The following is a 16,887-nucleotide window of genomic DNA, read 5'->3' as shown; positions in this document are numbered from 1 at the left end:
GCAGATGCTTAACCGACTGAGCCACCCAGGCGCCCATTGTTACTTCTTTTAAAAATTAGTATTGTCTCTCTGTTGTGGGTCTGAGAACTCAGTTTTATATTTTTCATCATTTGTAAATCAAATAAAAAAGAAATCTGACAGGTACATACTCAACCAGTTTATTTCATATTAGATCAAAAATTCTTTCAGGGGCAAGATTAATATCCCCTATGAAGAACAGTGCTTCAAATTAAAGAAAGGCTGAAACAATTATATTTACTGGATGTTTTTTCCCAGAAAATTCCAAGAATTTTGATAAACCTTTTTTTTAAAGATTTTATTATTTAATTGACAGAGAGACAGAGAGAGAGGGAACACAAGCAGGGGGAGTGGGAGAGGGAGAAGCAGGCTTCCCCCCGAGCAGGGAGCCTGACGCGGGGCTCGATCCCACGACCCTGGGATCATGACCTGAGCCGAAGGCAGTCACTTAACCAACTGAGCCACCCAGGCGCCCCAAGAATTTTGATAAATCTTGAAGAAGAAAATGTAAATCTTGCAGGCCAGATCACTAACTGATGTGACTATAGAGTACACTTAAGCTCACTAGGAATAAATTACATGAAAAAATAATGCATTAGGACCAATATTCATATTATTATAAAATGTTGATGTTCACAATCTACAGGGGTGGGGTGGTGTGTGTGTGTGTGTGTGTCCAAAGTCAGCTCCATCCTTGAGACCAATTATCACCTTAAATCTCTCTACATAAGGATGAAGAAAAGCTTGCTTGGAGACAAAAAGCCACTGAACTAACAATATTCTTACTTTCTAATATCTCCATTTCTATCTGTGTCTTCCCATATCCCAGTATCACCTAGGAAGACACAGTTCTTCCAGCTCCATAGAATTACTTCTATAATTTTCTCTTTATTATCAGTAATTTTTCCATCTCAGAATATTTTCTTTTCTTCATTTAAATTCCATCTGAATCTCTCTCATTAACTTGTTTGGGACAGAAAATGGAATTCAAAGGCATGTTTTGGTTTTTTTTTAAAGACTATGGTATCATGGCAAAAGCTAGTTTGATATAGCATACATACTTTTTGTTCTACAGTTCTTTTTGCTCTTTACACCATATCTCTGATAGGGCTGTAGTACAAATGAGAGAATACTGGACTGGAAGTAAGAAGACCTGTGCTAAAAACCTCACTGCCATTTTCAAACTATATGACTTTAAATATGTCACATAATGTCTATGGCTTCCGTTTTATACATCATTTTATACACATCTTTTTTTTAAGATTTTATTTATTTATTTGACTGAGAGAGACACAGCGAGAAAGGGAACACAAGCAAGGGGAGCGGGAGAGGGAGAAGCAGGCTTCCCGCGGAGCAGGGAGCCCGGTGTGGGGCCCGATCTCAGGACCCTAGGATCACAACTGAGCCGAAGGCAGACGCCCAATGACTAAGCCACCCAGGCGCCCCATATCTTCTCTTATTTTATAAGGTAGGGAAAAACTTAAAGCCAATCCTATTCCTATATCTTAGGTAGGAAAATACATACATGACCAAAATAACTTTAAAATCATATGAATAGGGGCGCCTGGGTGGCTCAGTTAAACGTCGGCCTTCAGCTCAGGTCATGATCCCAGGGTCCTGGGATTGAGTCCCGCATCAGGCTCCCTGCTGGGTGGGGAGTCTGCTTCTCCCCCTCTCTTTGCCCCTCCCCACCACTCCTGCTCTCTCTCTCTCAAATAAATAAAATCTTTAAGTTTTTTTTAATTTAAAAAAACCGTATGATTAAATAATCACTGTTTAAGATGGGACCATGATGTCTATCTCCTGATTTCTACTGGCATTCTTTCCTCTCCAGTATACTATCTTAAACTATATTAACAGAGACACACTGCTTACATGTATCACCTTATTTATAGGCTTACATGCCAAAAATGACCAGAAATTAACTATGTTTTATCTACTTATCAACAAAAATGAAAACCAAATGTATCAAAACCCCTAAAACATAACTCATGTTATAAAGGCATAACATGTGAAGGTATTTTAAAAACAAACAAAAAAGGGCAAATAATAATGACAGATGACAAGAAGAGGAATATAAATCCATAATACAAATATTTGGTCCACCAATTCTATTTCTTGGAATTATACTAAGGGCATAATACAAGTATACAAAGATGAATGTAAAAAACATTCACTGTAGCACCATTTATAACCATAAAAATTATAAACTTAAATGTTAAAAGACAAAAAGTGGGGAGGGGGGAATGGTTGAATAAATTATGGCACATCTCTCATGGCATACAATGTAGCTTTGAAAATTACAAAGTGCTGGGACGCCTGGGTGGTTGTCAGTCGAGCGTCTGCCTTCAGCTCAGGTCAGGATCCCAGGGTCCTGGGATCGAGTCCTGCATTGGGCTCCTTGCTCAGTTGGGAGCCTGCTTCTCCATCTGCCTCCACTCCCCGTTTGTGCTCTCTCTCTGACAAATAAAATCTTTAAAAAAAAAAAAAAGAACAGAAAGAAAATTCTGAAGTGCTAAAACAAGCCCCTCTTTCAAGAACACATTAGAATATTGGGATAAAGGGCAAATGTGGTTTGAAAAAACATTCTAAAGTTATCATTGCTTTGATTTGCTTTTAGAAGTAATTTATTTTTGAAATTTCATTAAACATGAAAGTAGAATGAGATTTTTGTGTTTATCAAAGGAATTTTTTAAATGATATCTACTCAAACATCAAAGATCATATCCTTTTCTGAAGTCTTCCCCAATCCAAGCCAAGCTGGAAGCTCCCTCCACTGTTTCCCAAATCACTTTCAATATCTTTGTTACTGGAGCCATTACCCTGTACTGTCTGTCTTCTTTATGAGACTAAGTTCCTTGAGGACAAAGACTAGGTCTTAAGCAGTTTCGTACTCCTGATACTTACAACAGGTCCCAGCACACAGCAGACCCTCTATAAAATGCTTGTTGAACATCTACATTCAAACTCTACTTTTCCACTTATTAGATACACAACCTTAGTCCTCCTTAGACAAACCTCTCTCAGCCTCAGTTTTCTTTTTAGAAACAATGGGAACCATGACCTATTTTATATAATTGTGCGAGGGATTAAAGACCTCTGTATAAACATATTTGACCTGCCTGGTATATAGATGGCATGCAAATAATGCTACTTTGCTTTTTTTCTGATGACAGGGTATCATAAAAAAATTAGAGGGGTGTCTGGGTGGCTCAGTCTGGTAAGTGTCTGACTTCAGCTCAGGTCATGATCTCAGGGTCCTGGGATCAAGCCCCGCGTCGTACTCCCTGCTCAGCGCAGGGTCTGCTTCTCCCTCTCCCTCTACCACTCCCCCCACTTGTGCTCACATGCGCTCTCTCAAATAAATAAAATCTTAAAAAAAAATTTAGAGAAATTCATCTACTTAAAGAGAAAATTTCACCTGAATGAATTGTACAGACCATAATCTTGCAGAAATTTAAATTGTTTCCAGCTGTACTTGTTAGGGAACATAATAAAACCACTAATTATTCCAAAGGTAAAGGGTCTTCTTCTCTATTTCAGACAGCTGTGAGTACAGATAATATAGATCAGTGGTTCTCAAGCTTTAGCATACATCAGAATCACCAAGAAGGCTTGTTAAGGCACAGAATGCTGGACCCTACCCCAAGGTTTCAGACTCAGTAGATTTGGGGAGAGGCCTCAGAATTTACATTGCTAATATCTCCCAGATGGGGTGCTGATGATACTGGCCCAGGGACCACACTTTGAGGATCATTTACACAGGTAATTCAGCAATCAAGTCCAAAATCTTTCCCAGGAATTCTTTCTGACACTATGGTACAGGTAATTCAGCAATCAAGTCCAAAATCTTTCCCAGGAATTCTTTCTGACACTACGGTACCTCTCTTTCTCTAGGGCTGTGGTTATAAAACCAATATAAACTAGAGCTGCTTGCAGCCTTCTTCCTTGACTACATAAAGAAAGCTACCTGTCTCAGAAGGAAAAGAGGTAAAGAAAAATAGAGCTGAGAAATAAGGAATAAAAGTGAGAGCCGCTGACAGTCATTTGAGCCCCTAAATCTCTACTAAATCAGACCCGACTAAATTATTCAATTACTTGGACCAATAACGCTTTTTCCCCTTTAAACTGGGTTTCTGTCCCCTGTAACTATTACAGCCCTAACTAAAACTGTGGGGAAGAGAAGGGATGAAGGCACAAAGTTCTAATAACACACAGCTGTCCATGACACTACTTGAAAGTGAAATAGCAAATTTTCAGATGAGTTTACATTTTAGCTCTAAATAGTTGCTTTCTTTTTTTTAAGATTTATTCATTTGAGAGAGAGAGAATCCTAAGTTGACTCCATGCAGAGCACAGAGCCTAATGCGGAGCTTGATCCTAAGACTCCAAGATCACGACCTGAGCAGAAATCAAGAATCAGACGCTCAACCGACTTAGATGCCCCTAACCTTATAGTCTGAAAGAAGCTACCGTATTTGATGGGTTTCTTGGAAACTCATTTCCTCACTAGAATTTGCGACCAAAACCCTTTCCACAGGTTTACACTTAAATTTCAATGGGTACCACAGGAAATGAGACCATTGTGCCTAAATCAATACCTAAACTCACTTAACTTTATTAGCTATAATTTACAGTAAAATCCCTAACTCTAGCCACACAGTGTCATAATTTATTTGGCCTATATCAACAACTAAAATGTATGATTTATTCCTCCATTCACTTATTAAGTCTCTATTACATAAAGATACCATGATAAATATGTCCAGCAGGTAGAAGTTCACAAGACAAACAACCATACTTAGAAGCCATCTACACTGAGAAGACAACTGAAGCCAGGAAACTGGAGAGTCCGCCAAGGAACTGTTCTGCAAAGATCCTCAACCTGTTTTATAGATGAGCTTTGGCAGGGTTGGGGGGAGGGGTGACCTATAAAGTTCCCAAAGTGCAGTTAAAGTTTAACAGACAGGTGTATTTTTCTGGTAAGAGGGGTCATGGCTTATATTAAATTCTGAAAGGAGGACAAGACTCAAAAAAGGGTTAAGAACTACTGATATAAGGAGAGGAAATATCAAGAAGAGAGCTATGAGGAATACTTATATTCGGGACCTGAGTGCCTCAGCTGTTGAGCATCGGACTCTTGATTTTGGCTCAGGGTCATGATCTCAGGGTCCTGAGATCGAGCCCCTCACTCAGCAGGGAGTCTGCTTGAGATTCTTTCCCTCTGCCCTCCCCCTGCTTGCCCTCTCAAATAAATCTTTAAAAAAAAAAGGAATACTTGAGAAATCGAAAGGCATCTATCAATTACTAGGTACCTATGAGAATTATGCTGTGCACATTACATATCATATTACATTTAATCCTGATAATAATCTTGTGAGAGGTGTATCAGTAGCTCAATTTTACAGATAAGAAAACTGAGGCACAGAGAAATCAGGTGACCTGACCAAGGCTAAGTAGCTATCCAAACCACCATACTATACTGGAAGGTAAGATGAAACAACAAAGAACTTGGGGCTATCATTTCAAGTCCAATGTTCATCTTTCCTTCGGAGCAAAATCTCTGAGAACTAACTGTTCAGGTCAAGAACATAAACTTTGGAGACATCACTTCAAAAAAATTATTTAAGTTAATTTACTTAAATTAAGACATTAAATTTTTAAGTAATCAAATTATTTCTGAGGTTGTATAATCTGGAATCTTGGCAATTTTGCAGACCCTATTAATGCCATCATAAAATTAAGTTTTAGTACAAAGCATTCATTCTAGGGGGGGAAAAGTCCCTTAAGGATGAAGGTTGGGATAAGGGCCAGTTTTAGTGTTTGCAACTGTTCTTCAATAAAAGTTCAAAATGAAAAAACAGGAGTGCCAATAATCAGGGCCAATGAAATATGGCAAAGCTGCTTAAATTAGCCTTCTTTTCACCAATACCTATAAAATTCTGGCTCCTAGCCTAACAAAAATCTTTAAAATATTTACCACTTATTATCTGTATAAGCCAAGAAGAGTCACAAATTCTTATTGGGATCTTTTGCCCCTTCTAATTGCTTAGCAACATTAGTAGCAACTTTCTCAGCAAGGAGATCTTAACATATTTTAAAGTAGGGTTTCAGAACAATGTAACATGCCAAAGGTAAGAAGCACGGGTTAATCATTCACAGGGGGATTAAAGGTAGAGCCACACAAGACCCTAGATGCCTTCTGCAAGCAAGGCATAGTGGTTTTGGTATTTTTGTTATTGTTTGTTTTTTTATGTCTCAACTGTCCTCTTCTTAAAGCAGAAACATCAAAATACTTTATTGTTGAAGACAATGCCAGTGAAATGAGTTCTAGCATGGATAAATGGATATAGATGCAGCTAGAAAAGAAGATATTTAACATAGCTGTTTTTCTCTACATGGAACTAGAACCTAAAATGAAACTGATGTAGACTTCATGTGGGAATGGAAACTAGTATAGCCTTTTTTTAATACAACTTGGCAATATCCATCTAAACACATTTAAATGAACATATATCTAGGAATGTATCAAACAGAAATCATCAGACCAATCTGATAATTTATGGTGTATCTATACCGCTGGTTCCCAAGCCTTAGCATACATCAGAATCACCTACAGAGCTTGTAGGACCATAGACTGCTGGGCCCCAACAGAAGAGTTTCTGATTCTGTAGGTCTGGGTAGAGACCAAGAATTTGCATAAAGTTTTTCCAGGTAACACTGATACTGCTGCTCCAAAGACCACACTAAGAACCACTGATCTATACAACAGACTTCTATGAAGCCATTAAAAATGAAGTAGATCTATATTTATTGATATAATGTATAAATGCAGTACTGTGCTGGAAAACTGGCTCTGGATAGAATTAGGCAGAGAGAAGGAAGCCCTGATTTATATCATTTGCCCATTTCCATGGTGTAACTACTCCCACCATTGCTAACATCATTCTTTAATTACTGGTTCTGGTGAGCCAGTGCACACATGCCATCTAGAATAACATCTAAAACGATTAAGGTATAATTGTAATAGCAGTTATCTTTGAGTAGGATTACAGGAATTTTATTTTCTTTATGGTTTTCTATGTTTTCTCAAAAGTTTTACAACAAACATTTTTACTTTTATAATAAAAAGCTATTAACATTTTATTTTTTAGATTTTATTTATTTATTTGACAGAGAGAGAGAGCACAAGCAGGGGGAGTGGCAGGTAGAGGCAGAGGGAGAAGCAGGCTCCCCACTGAGCAGGGGGAGCCCAATGTGGGACTTGATCCCAGGACCCTGGAATCATGAATTGAGCCGAAGGCAGTCGCTTAACCAACTGAGCCACCCAGACGCCCAAAGCCCATTTTATTTTAAAAAATAAAATGAAGTTATCACTTTAGATGAGTTCTTTATAGTTGAAATTTAGCAGCCCTTCTATCGAAGAGACAAGGCTATTTAAATACAGGTCTATCCACTCTTCCACTATCCTTTGTTAACCAGGCCTTGACAAAGTAAGAAAAGAGAGAGAGAAAGAATAAAGCCTAACTGGGAAGTCTTTAAACTCTAGCCATGGAACATGGAGGGCTAGATGTTGTCTTTATAAAATGAAGCATTAACAACTGTCCTAGAATCCAAGCAGAAAATAAACTGAGACAGCCTCAACTTGCTATTATAAATCCAGTTTCACAAAGGGAGCAAAAGCATAATCCCTCTAGCCTTGCCTCATCAAAATGTAGGCTTAGGCTTGATTAACAGTTCACCAAAGCATTGTTAATGAGAAAAACAAAAACAAAAACAAAAACAGCATATATGTCCCACAATATAAGATTAAATAACTTAAAGCCATAAAATGAAATGATATGCATCCATTACATGGTAATGTAGATACATTTCCACAATACAGAAAAATGGTCATAAATCAATGTGAAATGAAAAGTGTACATTACAAAAAATAGCATACACAGGTATGTGATTCTATTAACAAAAATATATATTTGTGTGTATGAATTTGTATGTGTATGAATATTTAAAGACCAGAAAGATACAGCCAATGTTAATAGCCATTATCTCTAGATTAGGATATTACAGATGATCTGAATTTTAAAAAATATCTACAACAAAAAGTAAAACGACAAGAAAAAAAGAAGAGACAAATTTTAAAAATATCTACAACAAATATGTTTTATTTGGTTAATATTTTTAGTCAATATGCAGGGAAAACCCAAATGGTTCAATAAATAGATGCCAAATCTCACTCAATCACAGAAATGTAAATTAAAACAAAACACTACTTGGGGCACCTGGGTGGCTCAGTCGGTTAAGCATCCGAATCTTGATTTCGGCTCAGGTTGTGATCTCAGGGTCCTGGGATCAAGCCCTGCACCAGGCTCCGCACTCAACACGAAGTCTGCTTGGGATTCTCTCTCCCCCTCTCCCTCAGTCTCTCCTCCCCCCACTCATGCTCTCTCTCTCTCTAAAATAAAGGAAAAGAAAAACAAAACACTGCTTTATACCCATCAGACTGACAAGACTAAACAGATGGATAAGACCAAATGCTGGTGAAGATTTAAGGAAACAGGAACCCTGATACACTACTGGTAGGAGCATAAACTGGGCAACCATTCTGGAAAACAATCTGGCAATATTAAGTGAAATTAAGTATGTGTATGGACCATATGTCAGTAATTCCTTTCCTCAGTATATACCACAGGGAAACCACTGCATAATTCAATAGGGAATATGTATAAGGAAATGCATAAATGTACTATTTGTGTTAGCAGTTTCCAAGCCACACCTAAAGATCCATTAAAGAAATAAGTAAATAAAATGTAGAAATCCATATACAATGGAATATTATACAACAGGCAGTAGTTATACACCAGGTTTTAAATATGTTTAAGTCTTGGGGCACATGGGTAGCTCAGTTGTTTAAGTGTCCCACTCTTAATCTCGGCCCAGGTCTTGATCTCGGCCCAGGTCTTGCTCTTAGGGTTGTGAGTTCAAGCCCTGCATTGGGCTCCACACTGGGAGTGGAGCCTACTAAATAAATAAATAAACAAACAAGTTTAAATCTTAAGATAGTGTTGAGCAAAAAAGAGTAAGTAAGATTCACAACACAATACCGTATGCCAAAGCCCAAAATTTAAGCCAAGTTTTATCTTACATAACCAAAAGCTCACCTTCACAACTAAACTTAAAAGTCTTTTTGTTGGGATGCCTGGCTGGCTCATTCAGTGGAGCATGTGACTCTTGATCCTGGGGTTGTAAATTCAAGCCCTACATTAGGTGTACAGATTACTTAAAAATAAAACTCTTTATTATAAAAAAAAAAAAAAAAAGTCTTGTTTTCCCCAGAAACACAGTCTGGTTTCTGCAGCTGATTTTTTGGGACAGATGAAAAATTTTCACTACTAATCAATAATATCCCTTTTACTACAAATAAAGTAAACCTCAAATAAATTTCTAAAGTAAGTTCAATGACTGACTCCCTACCTATTATATGGATCCCAAATTACAGAAATCATAACTAAAAATAGCAGGAACAGATGCTTTTTACTGAGAGCTTACATGGTGCCACATTGTACATATATAATCTTTAATGCTTCAAACAATTCTGAGAGGTAAACACTGCAGGTTAATAAACCATCTCAGAGAGATTACATGATTTGCCTAAGACCATACATTTATTGTGTAGTGGAACTAGGAATCAAATCAAGTCTATTGACTATGAAGTCCATGCTCTTCTACTCTAGCACATCTACCCACCAATTATAGTAATATCTCCTTGTCACACCACCAATGCAGCAGGCACTATATTAAGTACTTTATATGAATTATCTCCTTCCAGCTTCACAATTACCTAAAAGTCAGGTATTATTAATGCCATTTCACATATGAGAAAACAGATGCTTATATATTCAAAAACCTGCCCAAGGTCCCAAAATTCAAGCTAAAGTTTACCTTGTATAACCAAAAAGCTCACTTTCACAACTAAATTTAAAATTCCTTTTGTTTCCGGGTCCCTGGGTGGCTCAGTTGGTTAAGCAACTGCCTTCGGCTCAGGTCATGATCCTGGAGTCCCGGGATCGAGTTCCGCATCAGGCTCCCTGCTCAGCAGGGAGTCTGCTTCTCCCTCTGACCCTCCCCCCTCTCATGCTCTCTCTCATTCTCTCTCTCAAATAAATAAATAAATATGTTTTTTTAAATTCCTTTTGTTTCCTACAGTACCCAGTAAGATGTTACTATGTAACTGTAAAGCACCAATGTGCTGAATATCACACTGATGTCAGATGAATTTCTGAAATAAAACGAATGCAATCATATAATTGTGACAGATGCTGTTAACTGGCTGCCCAAAAAGCCATTCCCAAATCCTTTCTTCCTCCTTGTATCTCACTATAGAGGCCAAAAGGCTACTTACAGTTAGAAGTAACCATAGGACCCAATTTTGGGTCCAGGAGACATTAGAAGTAACCTGCTAGAAACACTAATAGGAAAGCTTTTGCTTGGCCTGGACCTTTTGCCTTCCTCCTTAAATGTGGGTGGAAGGCTGGAGTTGTAGCTATCTCAGGACCATGAAGGCCAAGCAAGTCACAAAGATATGGGCCCCAACATTGTTGAGCCACTGAAGCAACATGAGCAACTGCTTACACTTCCAGACTTATGTAAGAAAACCTTTCTTTGTTTAAGCCTTGTAGCCAGGTTTTCAATTACTTTACAGTTGGATACAATCCTTACACATCACCATTATCAAAAACTACTGCAACTGTAATTGTAACTTCCTGACTAATGACTAAAACCAAAGTTACATGCTAGTCCTAAATCAGTCTGACAAAATTATAATCTCTTGATAAGGACTATTCTGAGTATCTGCTCAGACAGCTTTAGGAAGTCTGAGCTGGGGGAAGAGTGACAGAAAACAAGAATACAGAATCAGGAAGCTCCCTGGGCTCTGAATTGCACACACGACAGGAGCTCAAACACTCAAAACTATCACCAAGAGTGCATCATCAGGAGGGCCATCTCCTCAAACAGTAACTTAAGCCTTCAGGAGTCAACTTCAAAAAAAAAGCCCTGGAACATTAAGACTACTGTCCCCCTCAAGTTCATACTGCTAGTATTCTTAGGTATGATAATGGTATTAGAATTATATAGAAAAATAATTTGCTTTTATTAAATGTTTATTAAAGTATAATGTCTTTTTTTTTTTTAGAAGATAAACTAAGTACTTAGGGGTGAAGTATGCTCATGCCTGCAATGTTCTTTCAAGTGGTTCACAGATAAGAGAATATGCACATATTAGAATATATATATAAAGCAAGTATGGCAAAACATTTAAGTTATTGAATTATCAGTTGGAGATATACAGATGATCAATGTACTATTCTTTCAACATTCTCATATATTTGAAATGTTCGTAATAAAAGTTGGTGTTAATGTTAGCTTCCTGGCTTGAGTATTAATGCTGAACTATGTAAAATATAACCACAGGGGAAAACTGGGTAAAAGTCACACTGGACCTCTCTATCTTCTTTTTACAACTTCCTATGAATCTAAAATTGTATCAAAATAAAATGTTAAAACAAAAGTGTTGGGAAGACTTCCCATTTTGTAATAGAGTAAACAAACACCTCCATTTATCTCTCAATGAACTACACTATAAAACCTGAATGGAGGGACGCCTGGGTGGCTCAGTCGGTTAAGCGGCTGCCTTTGGCCTGGGTCATGATCCCAGGGTCCTGGGATTGAGTCCCACTTAGGGCTCCTTGCTCAGCAGGGAGGCTGCTTCTCCCTCTCTCCCCCTCTGCTTGTGCTCTGTCAAATAAATAAAATCTTTAAAAAAAAAAAAAACGGATGGAATGCATGAACAGCTACTGGAAGACCCTGAAAAGTATTACAGGTGGATCTGGGAAGAGCACCAGAATTCAAAGTAGCACTGAACCTGCTGAGTTTACCATTTTTTCCCCTCTAGTATTTCCCAGCCTAAACACAACACAATCCAAAACTCCTAAGTGAGCACTATGGCGCAGGTGGAAAGAAATACAGGAGAAGCCCTCTAGCCCTGGCTCAAAGCTAGGAAAGGGAACTTCTAAGCTCAGAAAAAGATGGAGCGCCTGGGTGGCTCAGTCTGTTAAGCACCTGCCTCTGGCTCAGGTTATGATCCCAGGGTCCTGGGATGGAGCCCACATTGGGCTCCCTGCTGAACAAGGAGCCTGCTTCCCACTCTCCCTCTGCCTGCCACTCCCCTTGCTTGTGCACACTCTCTCTCGCTCTCGCTCTCTGTCAAATAAATAAAGTCTTTAATAAGATAAAGCTCAGAAAAAGAGGGGTGAATCCCTTGGGAATTTATTCCCTCTTTCTCCCCATCCTCTCATGTTCCAGTCCCCCAAGGTCTTCTGTGGTGGATACAGCAGCAGCAGCAAGAGCATCTGAAAACAGAAAGCCTCCAGGGGCGAAAATTCCAAGGGGAACTCTTGCCTTCAAGTGGGCAGACCAAACTCCTTTTTTTTTTCCTTTTCTCTATGTCCTCAGGGAAGTGACTCCATAAAGTTGTTATGAACTCCTGAGCTCACCCTCAACCTGTGTAGGTATGGACCTAAAGTAACTAACATAACAAAAAAATTGAAAACTGAGATAATGGGTAGACCTCCATCCAGAAGGCATCACTCTCAAAGTCATGCAAGTTCCTCACCCACAAGGCTACTACTCATTCACTTATATAAGTACTGGATGAATAAGGCCCCTTCTTTGTCCTTAAGGAGGTAGCAGTTCAGGAAAGGATGCAGACACACTAATAAATAACTGCAATTTAGTTTGAGAGCTGCTATAATAAAGGTACATACCAGATACAGAGTTATCGCAGAAAATGAAGCAATTAAATTGACTTGGATAAGCCAGGGAGCACTTCGGAGAACTGATTTAGCTGGAGCTTAAATGATATATCACAGTATCCCTAAAAAGGCAAGGTGGGCAGGAAACAGCATTCTAGGCAATGGGAAGAGTTGGCAAAAGCTCAAAGGCAGAACATCATGTATTAAAGTAACTACAAGGAATTCGGTGAGAATAATCTGAAAGGTAGCACTGAGCTACAAGACTGAAATGTAGCTAGAAAACAGATAGGAAGTATGGGTCCATTAAGGTACAGCTCCTTAAACATCACATTAAGAAATTTACCTGTTTTCATAGGTAACAGAATATAATTATAAGTGGTATAATCAGACCTGTAACTAAGGATAATTCTAGTTGTTTTCTGTTTTCTGACTATTCTGGAACAGTAACCTCCAAATTTTTTTGATCCCGTACTTTATTACTAAAAAAATTTGAGTATATCCCTCAATATATGTATATTTATATTACATTTAGACATATTATATTAAACATATGTATATATTAAATATACAAAGGAGAAAATGTTTAAATGATGAGATAGTGGCCCCTGGGTGGTATAATCTGTTAAGCATCTAACTCTTGGTTTTGGCTCAGGTCATGATCTCAGGGTTGTGAGATCGAGCCCTTGCATAAGGACTCCATGCTCTGCACAGAGTCTGCTTCAGATTCTCTCTCCCTCTCCCTTTACTCCTCCAGCTCGTACTTTCTCTCTAAAATAAATAAATAAATTTTTGAAAAAAATGATGAGATGATAAATATAAAAGCCAAAAAGTAGAAACAATCCAAATACCTATCAACTGATGAAGTAATTTTTAAAATTGGTATACAGAGGGGCACCTGGCTGGCTCAGTCAGTAGAGTAGATGACTCTTGATCTCAGGGTTTTAAGTTCAAGCCCCACACTGAGTGTAGAGATTACTTAAAAATAAAATCTTTAAAAAGTAAATAAAATTTGGTATAACTATACAATGGAATATTCAATAATAAAAAGGAACAATGCTGGGATACCTAGGTGGCTCAGTTGGTTAAGTGTCCGACTCTTGATTTCAGCTCAGGTCATGATCTCAGGCTTCATGCTGGGCATGGAACCTGCTTAAGATTCTCTCTCTCCCTCTCCCTCTGCCCCCTCTTTCCTTCTCTCTCTACAAAAAAAAAGGAAATTCTGACATGTACTACATCAAATGTCCTCAAGGACATCACAGTGAAATAAGCCAGTCACAAAAAAAAATTCTGTATGATTCCATTTATATGAGGTACCTACAGTTGTCAAATTCATAGAGAGAAATAGAATCCTGGTTCCCAGGGATTACAGGGATGGGAGAATAAGGGAGGGTTGTTTAACAGATATAGAGTTTCAGTTTTACAAGATGAAAAGTTCTGGAGATTGGTTGTTCAACAATGTGAATATACTTATTAATATTACTGAACTGTACACTAAAAAATAGTTAATATGGTAAATTTTATGTTATGCCAATCAACTTCCTTACCATAAATTTTAAACACTTTTGTTAAACATTTCAAACATAAAAGGTGTTATATTTTTTAATAATGGGGGTGGGGAATTCAAGAGAAGAAAGTCACACAACTTCTATTTTGCCAAAAATCTGTGTAAGCATGAACTGAATGCCATTTTTCAACTGAGAGTCATTATAATTTTAGAAATCAGAATAAGTAATGGGGCGCCTGGGTGGCTCAGTCATTAAGCGTCTGCCTTCAGCTCAGGTCATGATCCCAGGGTCCTGGGATGGAGCCCCACATCAGGCTCCCTACTTCAGCAAGAAGCCTGCTTCTCTCTCTCCCACTCCCCCTGCTTGTGTTCTCTCTCTGGCTCTCTCTGTCAAATAAATAAATAAAATCTTTAAAAAAAAAAAAAGAAATCAGAATAAGTAGGATAACCACTAACCCCAAAGAAATATAATTTCTGCCTTCCACAATTATTCAAAAATCTTTTTTGTATTTTAAAAAAATATTTACATAGTCATTCATCTTTTTAAAGATTTTATTTGAGAGCAAGTGAGCAAGCACGAGCCGGGGTGGCGGGGGCGGGCAGAAGGAAAGGAAGAAACAGACTCCTGGCTGAGTGAGCAGGGAGCCCAATGTGGGGCTCGATCCCAGGACCCCAAGATCATGACCCAAGTCAAAGGCAGGTGCCCAACTGACTGAGCCACCCAGGCGCCCCAATAGTCATTCATCTTCACAAGAGAACCTTATCATTTACCTCCTTCCATGAATTGAGTGCCACAGAGTAAACACCAGCATATCTGCAATTTCTATAGGATGTTTTTAGAAGTTTTTATTGTTGTTTGTTTTAGCTTCAGTCAGAAAGCAGTATTTCACTCACTCAAGGGATTTTTATCCCCTCAGGCATAGGCCTTACGGAATGAAGGCAAGATAAACCTGTAAAAGATGTTATCAGCAATTTACCTACTCAAGACTTCTTAAAAGCAGAAGTGGGCTGTAAAAATGCTTAAAACAAAACAAAAAGAAAGGCAAGTTAATGCTTACAGGCTTTATATATGTTTGTATATATACACATGTATTTGTTATAGTTGTTATTTAAGACATAATATTTTACACTACTCATTATTCCCAATCTATGTCTACTGGAAAACATGTTTTTAAATGAAAAAAAAATTAAAACAGCTTTCCCAATTATTATACCTTTGAACTAAAATATATTGTTTCATAAACTCAGTCAATTCTGATTATTCACAGTTAAGGGCAAACTTCTGATATTACCTCTATTGTCACAAGAGCTGGTTCAGTCATTTTCCACTGTAAGATATCTGTGAGTAGTTGGGAAATAGAACTGAATCACCTCTGCCATATTAGGCTCATATTTAGACAGCAAAAAAAAATTTCTGGGCCTAAGAGATGAGTGTGTGTGTGTGTGTGTGTGTGTGTGTGTGTGTGTGTGTATACACACATACATACTGGTATATATTAATTATAGCTTATTATATAGCTTATTTCCCACCTATAGTGAATGGACCAACATCTCCATGTATACTTAGAGGATTACCTAAAAATATTATCCCATTACATCCAGAAATTAAGTACTAGCTACACTGAAACCTGCCAAAGGCAATTCATATAATCAATGAGTTAAGTGTGATCAATAATACAACCAAACAGGGGCATCTGGGTGGCTCAGTCAGTTAAGCAACCAACTCTTGATTTCAACTCAAGTCATGATCCCAGGGTCCTGAGATTGAGCTCCAAGTTGGGCACCCTGCTCAGCAGGGAGTCTGCCTGAGATTCTCCCCCTCTGCTCCTCCCCCACTCATGCTCTCTCTCTCAAATAAATAAATCTTTTTTTCAAGATTTTATTTATTTATCTGACAGAAAGAGACAATGGGAGAGAAGGAACACAAGCAGGGGGAGAGGGAGAAGGAGAAGCAGGCTCCCCGCTGAGTGGAGAGCCCAATGCAGGACTCGATCCCAAGACCCTGGGATCTTGACCTGAGCCGAAGGCAGATGCTTAATGACTGAGCCACCCAGGCGCCCCAAGTAAGTCTTTTTTTAAAATAACAATACAACCAAATATTCTACAATTTTGAAAGTTTTCTTGTTCCACTGAAATTTTTCAATATTTACCAGAAATTTAGCAGGTAAAATTGTACAATCCTAAAAATGACTACATAGTTTTCCTTAAAATAAGCAGATAGACAAAACAAACTTGATGCATACAGTAACAATGACACTACTTTCTCACATCTATCCTATTAGAAACCAGTTTCCCAAATAATTCTCCAATCATCAAAATAAGAAAAAAAAGTAGACTTTAAACTAAAATAAAAGCATTTTTTCAAAAACAAAAAATTCAAACTACAAATCTTATTTTGCATCTTGCTTACAAATTTTTGTCTCCATTTTTCAGTTTGCTGCTTTACTGATACAAAAGAAAATTCAAAATCTATTTCACCTCTTCCTGTTTAGACACCTTATTTTCAGCATCATATTCTACTTAGACAGGAAAAGCACACAAAATTCTTACTGG

At 38.0% G+C, this 16,887-nt stretch overlaps 1 protein-coding gene across 13 annotated transcripts in view; it reads right to left on the bottom strand.

Annotated features, from left to right (window-relative positions):
- NUMB (NUMB endocytic adaptor protein) overlaps positions 1-16,887 on the bottom strand; it is a 173,491-nt gene that overhangs the window by 118,851 nt on the left and 37,753 nt on the right. The window contains exon 3 of one of the 13 annotated variants that reach the window (XM_088024524.1): positions 15,106-15,284. The exons of the other annotated variants lie outside the window; for them this stretch is intronic. The gene's annotated coding sequence lies outside the window, so the exon portion shown is untranslated. The remainder of the gene's footprint in view (positions 1-15,105; positions 15,285-16,887) is intronic. 13 annotated transcript variants of the gene reach the window in all.

This window comes from Eumetopias jubatus, unplaced genomic scaffold (assembly GCF_037043125.1).
Source record: "Eumetopias jubatus isolate StellerSeaLion01/CBP00866 unplaced genomic scaffold, mEumJub1_p1.0 scaffold_7, whole genome shotgun sequence".
Lineage (NCBI taxonomy): Eukaryota > Metazoa > Chordata > Mammalia > Carnivora > Otariidae > Eumetopias > Eumetopias jubatus.
This window is presented reverse-complemented; position numbering and strand designations above follow the sequence as displayed.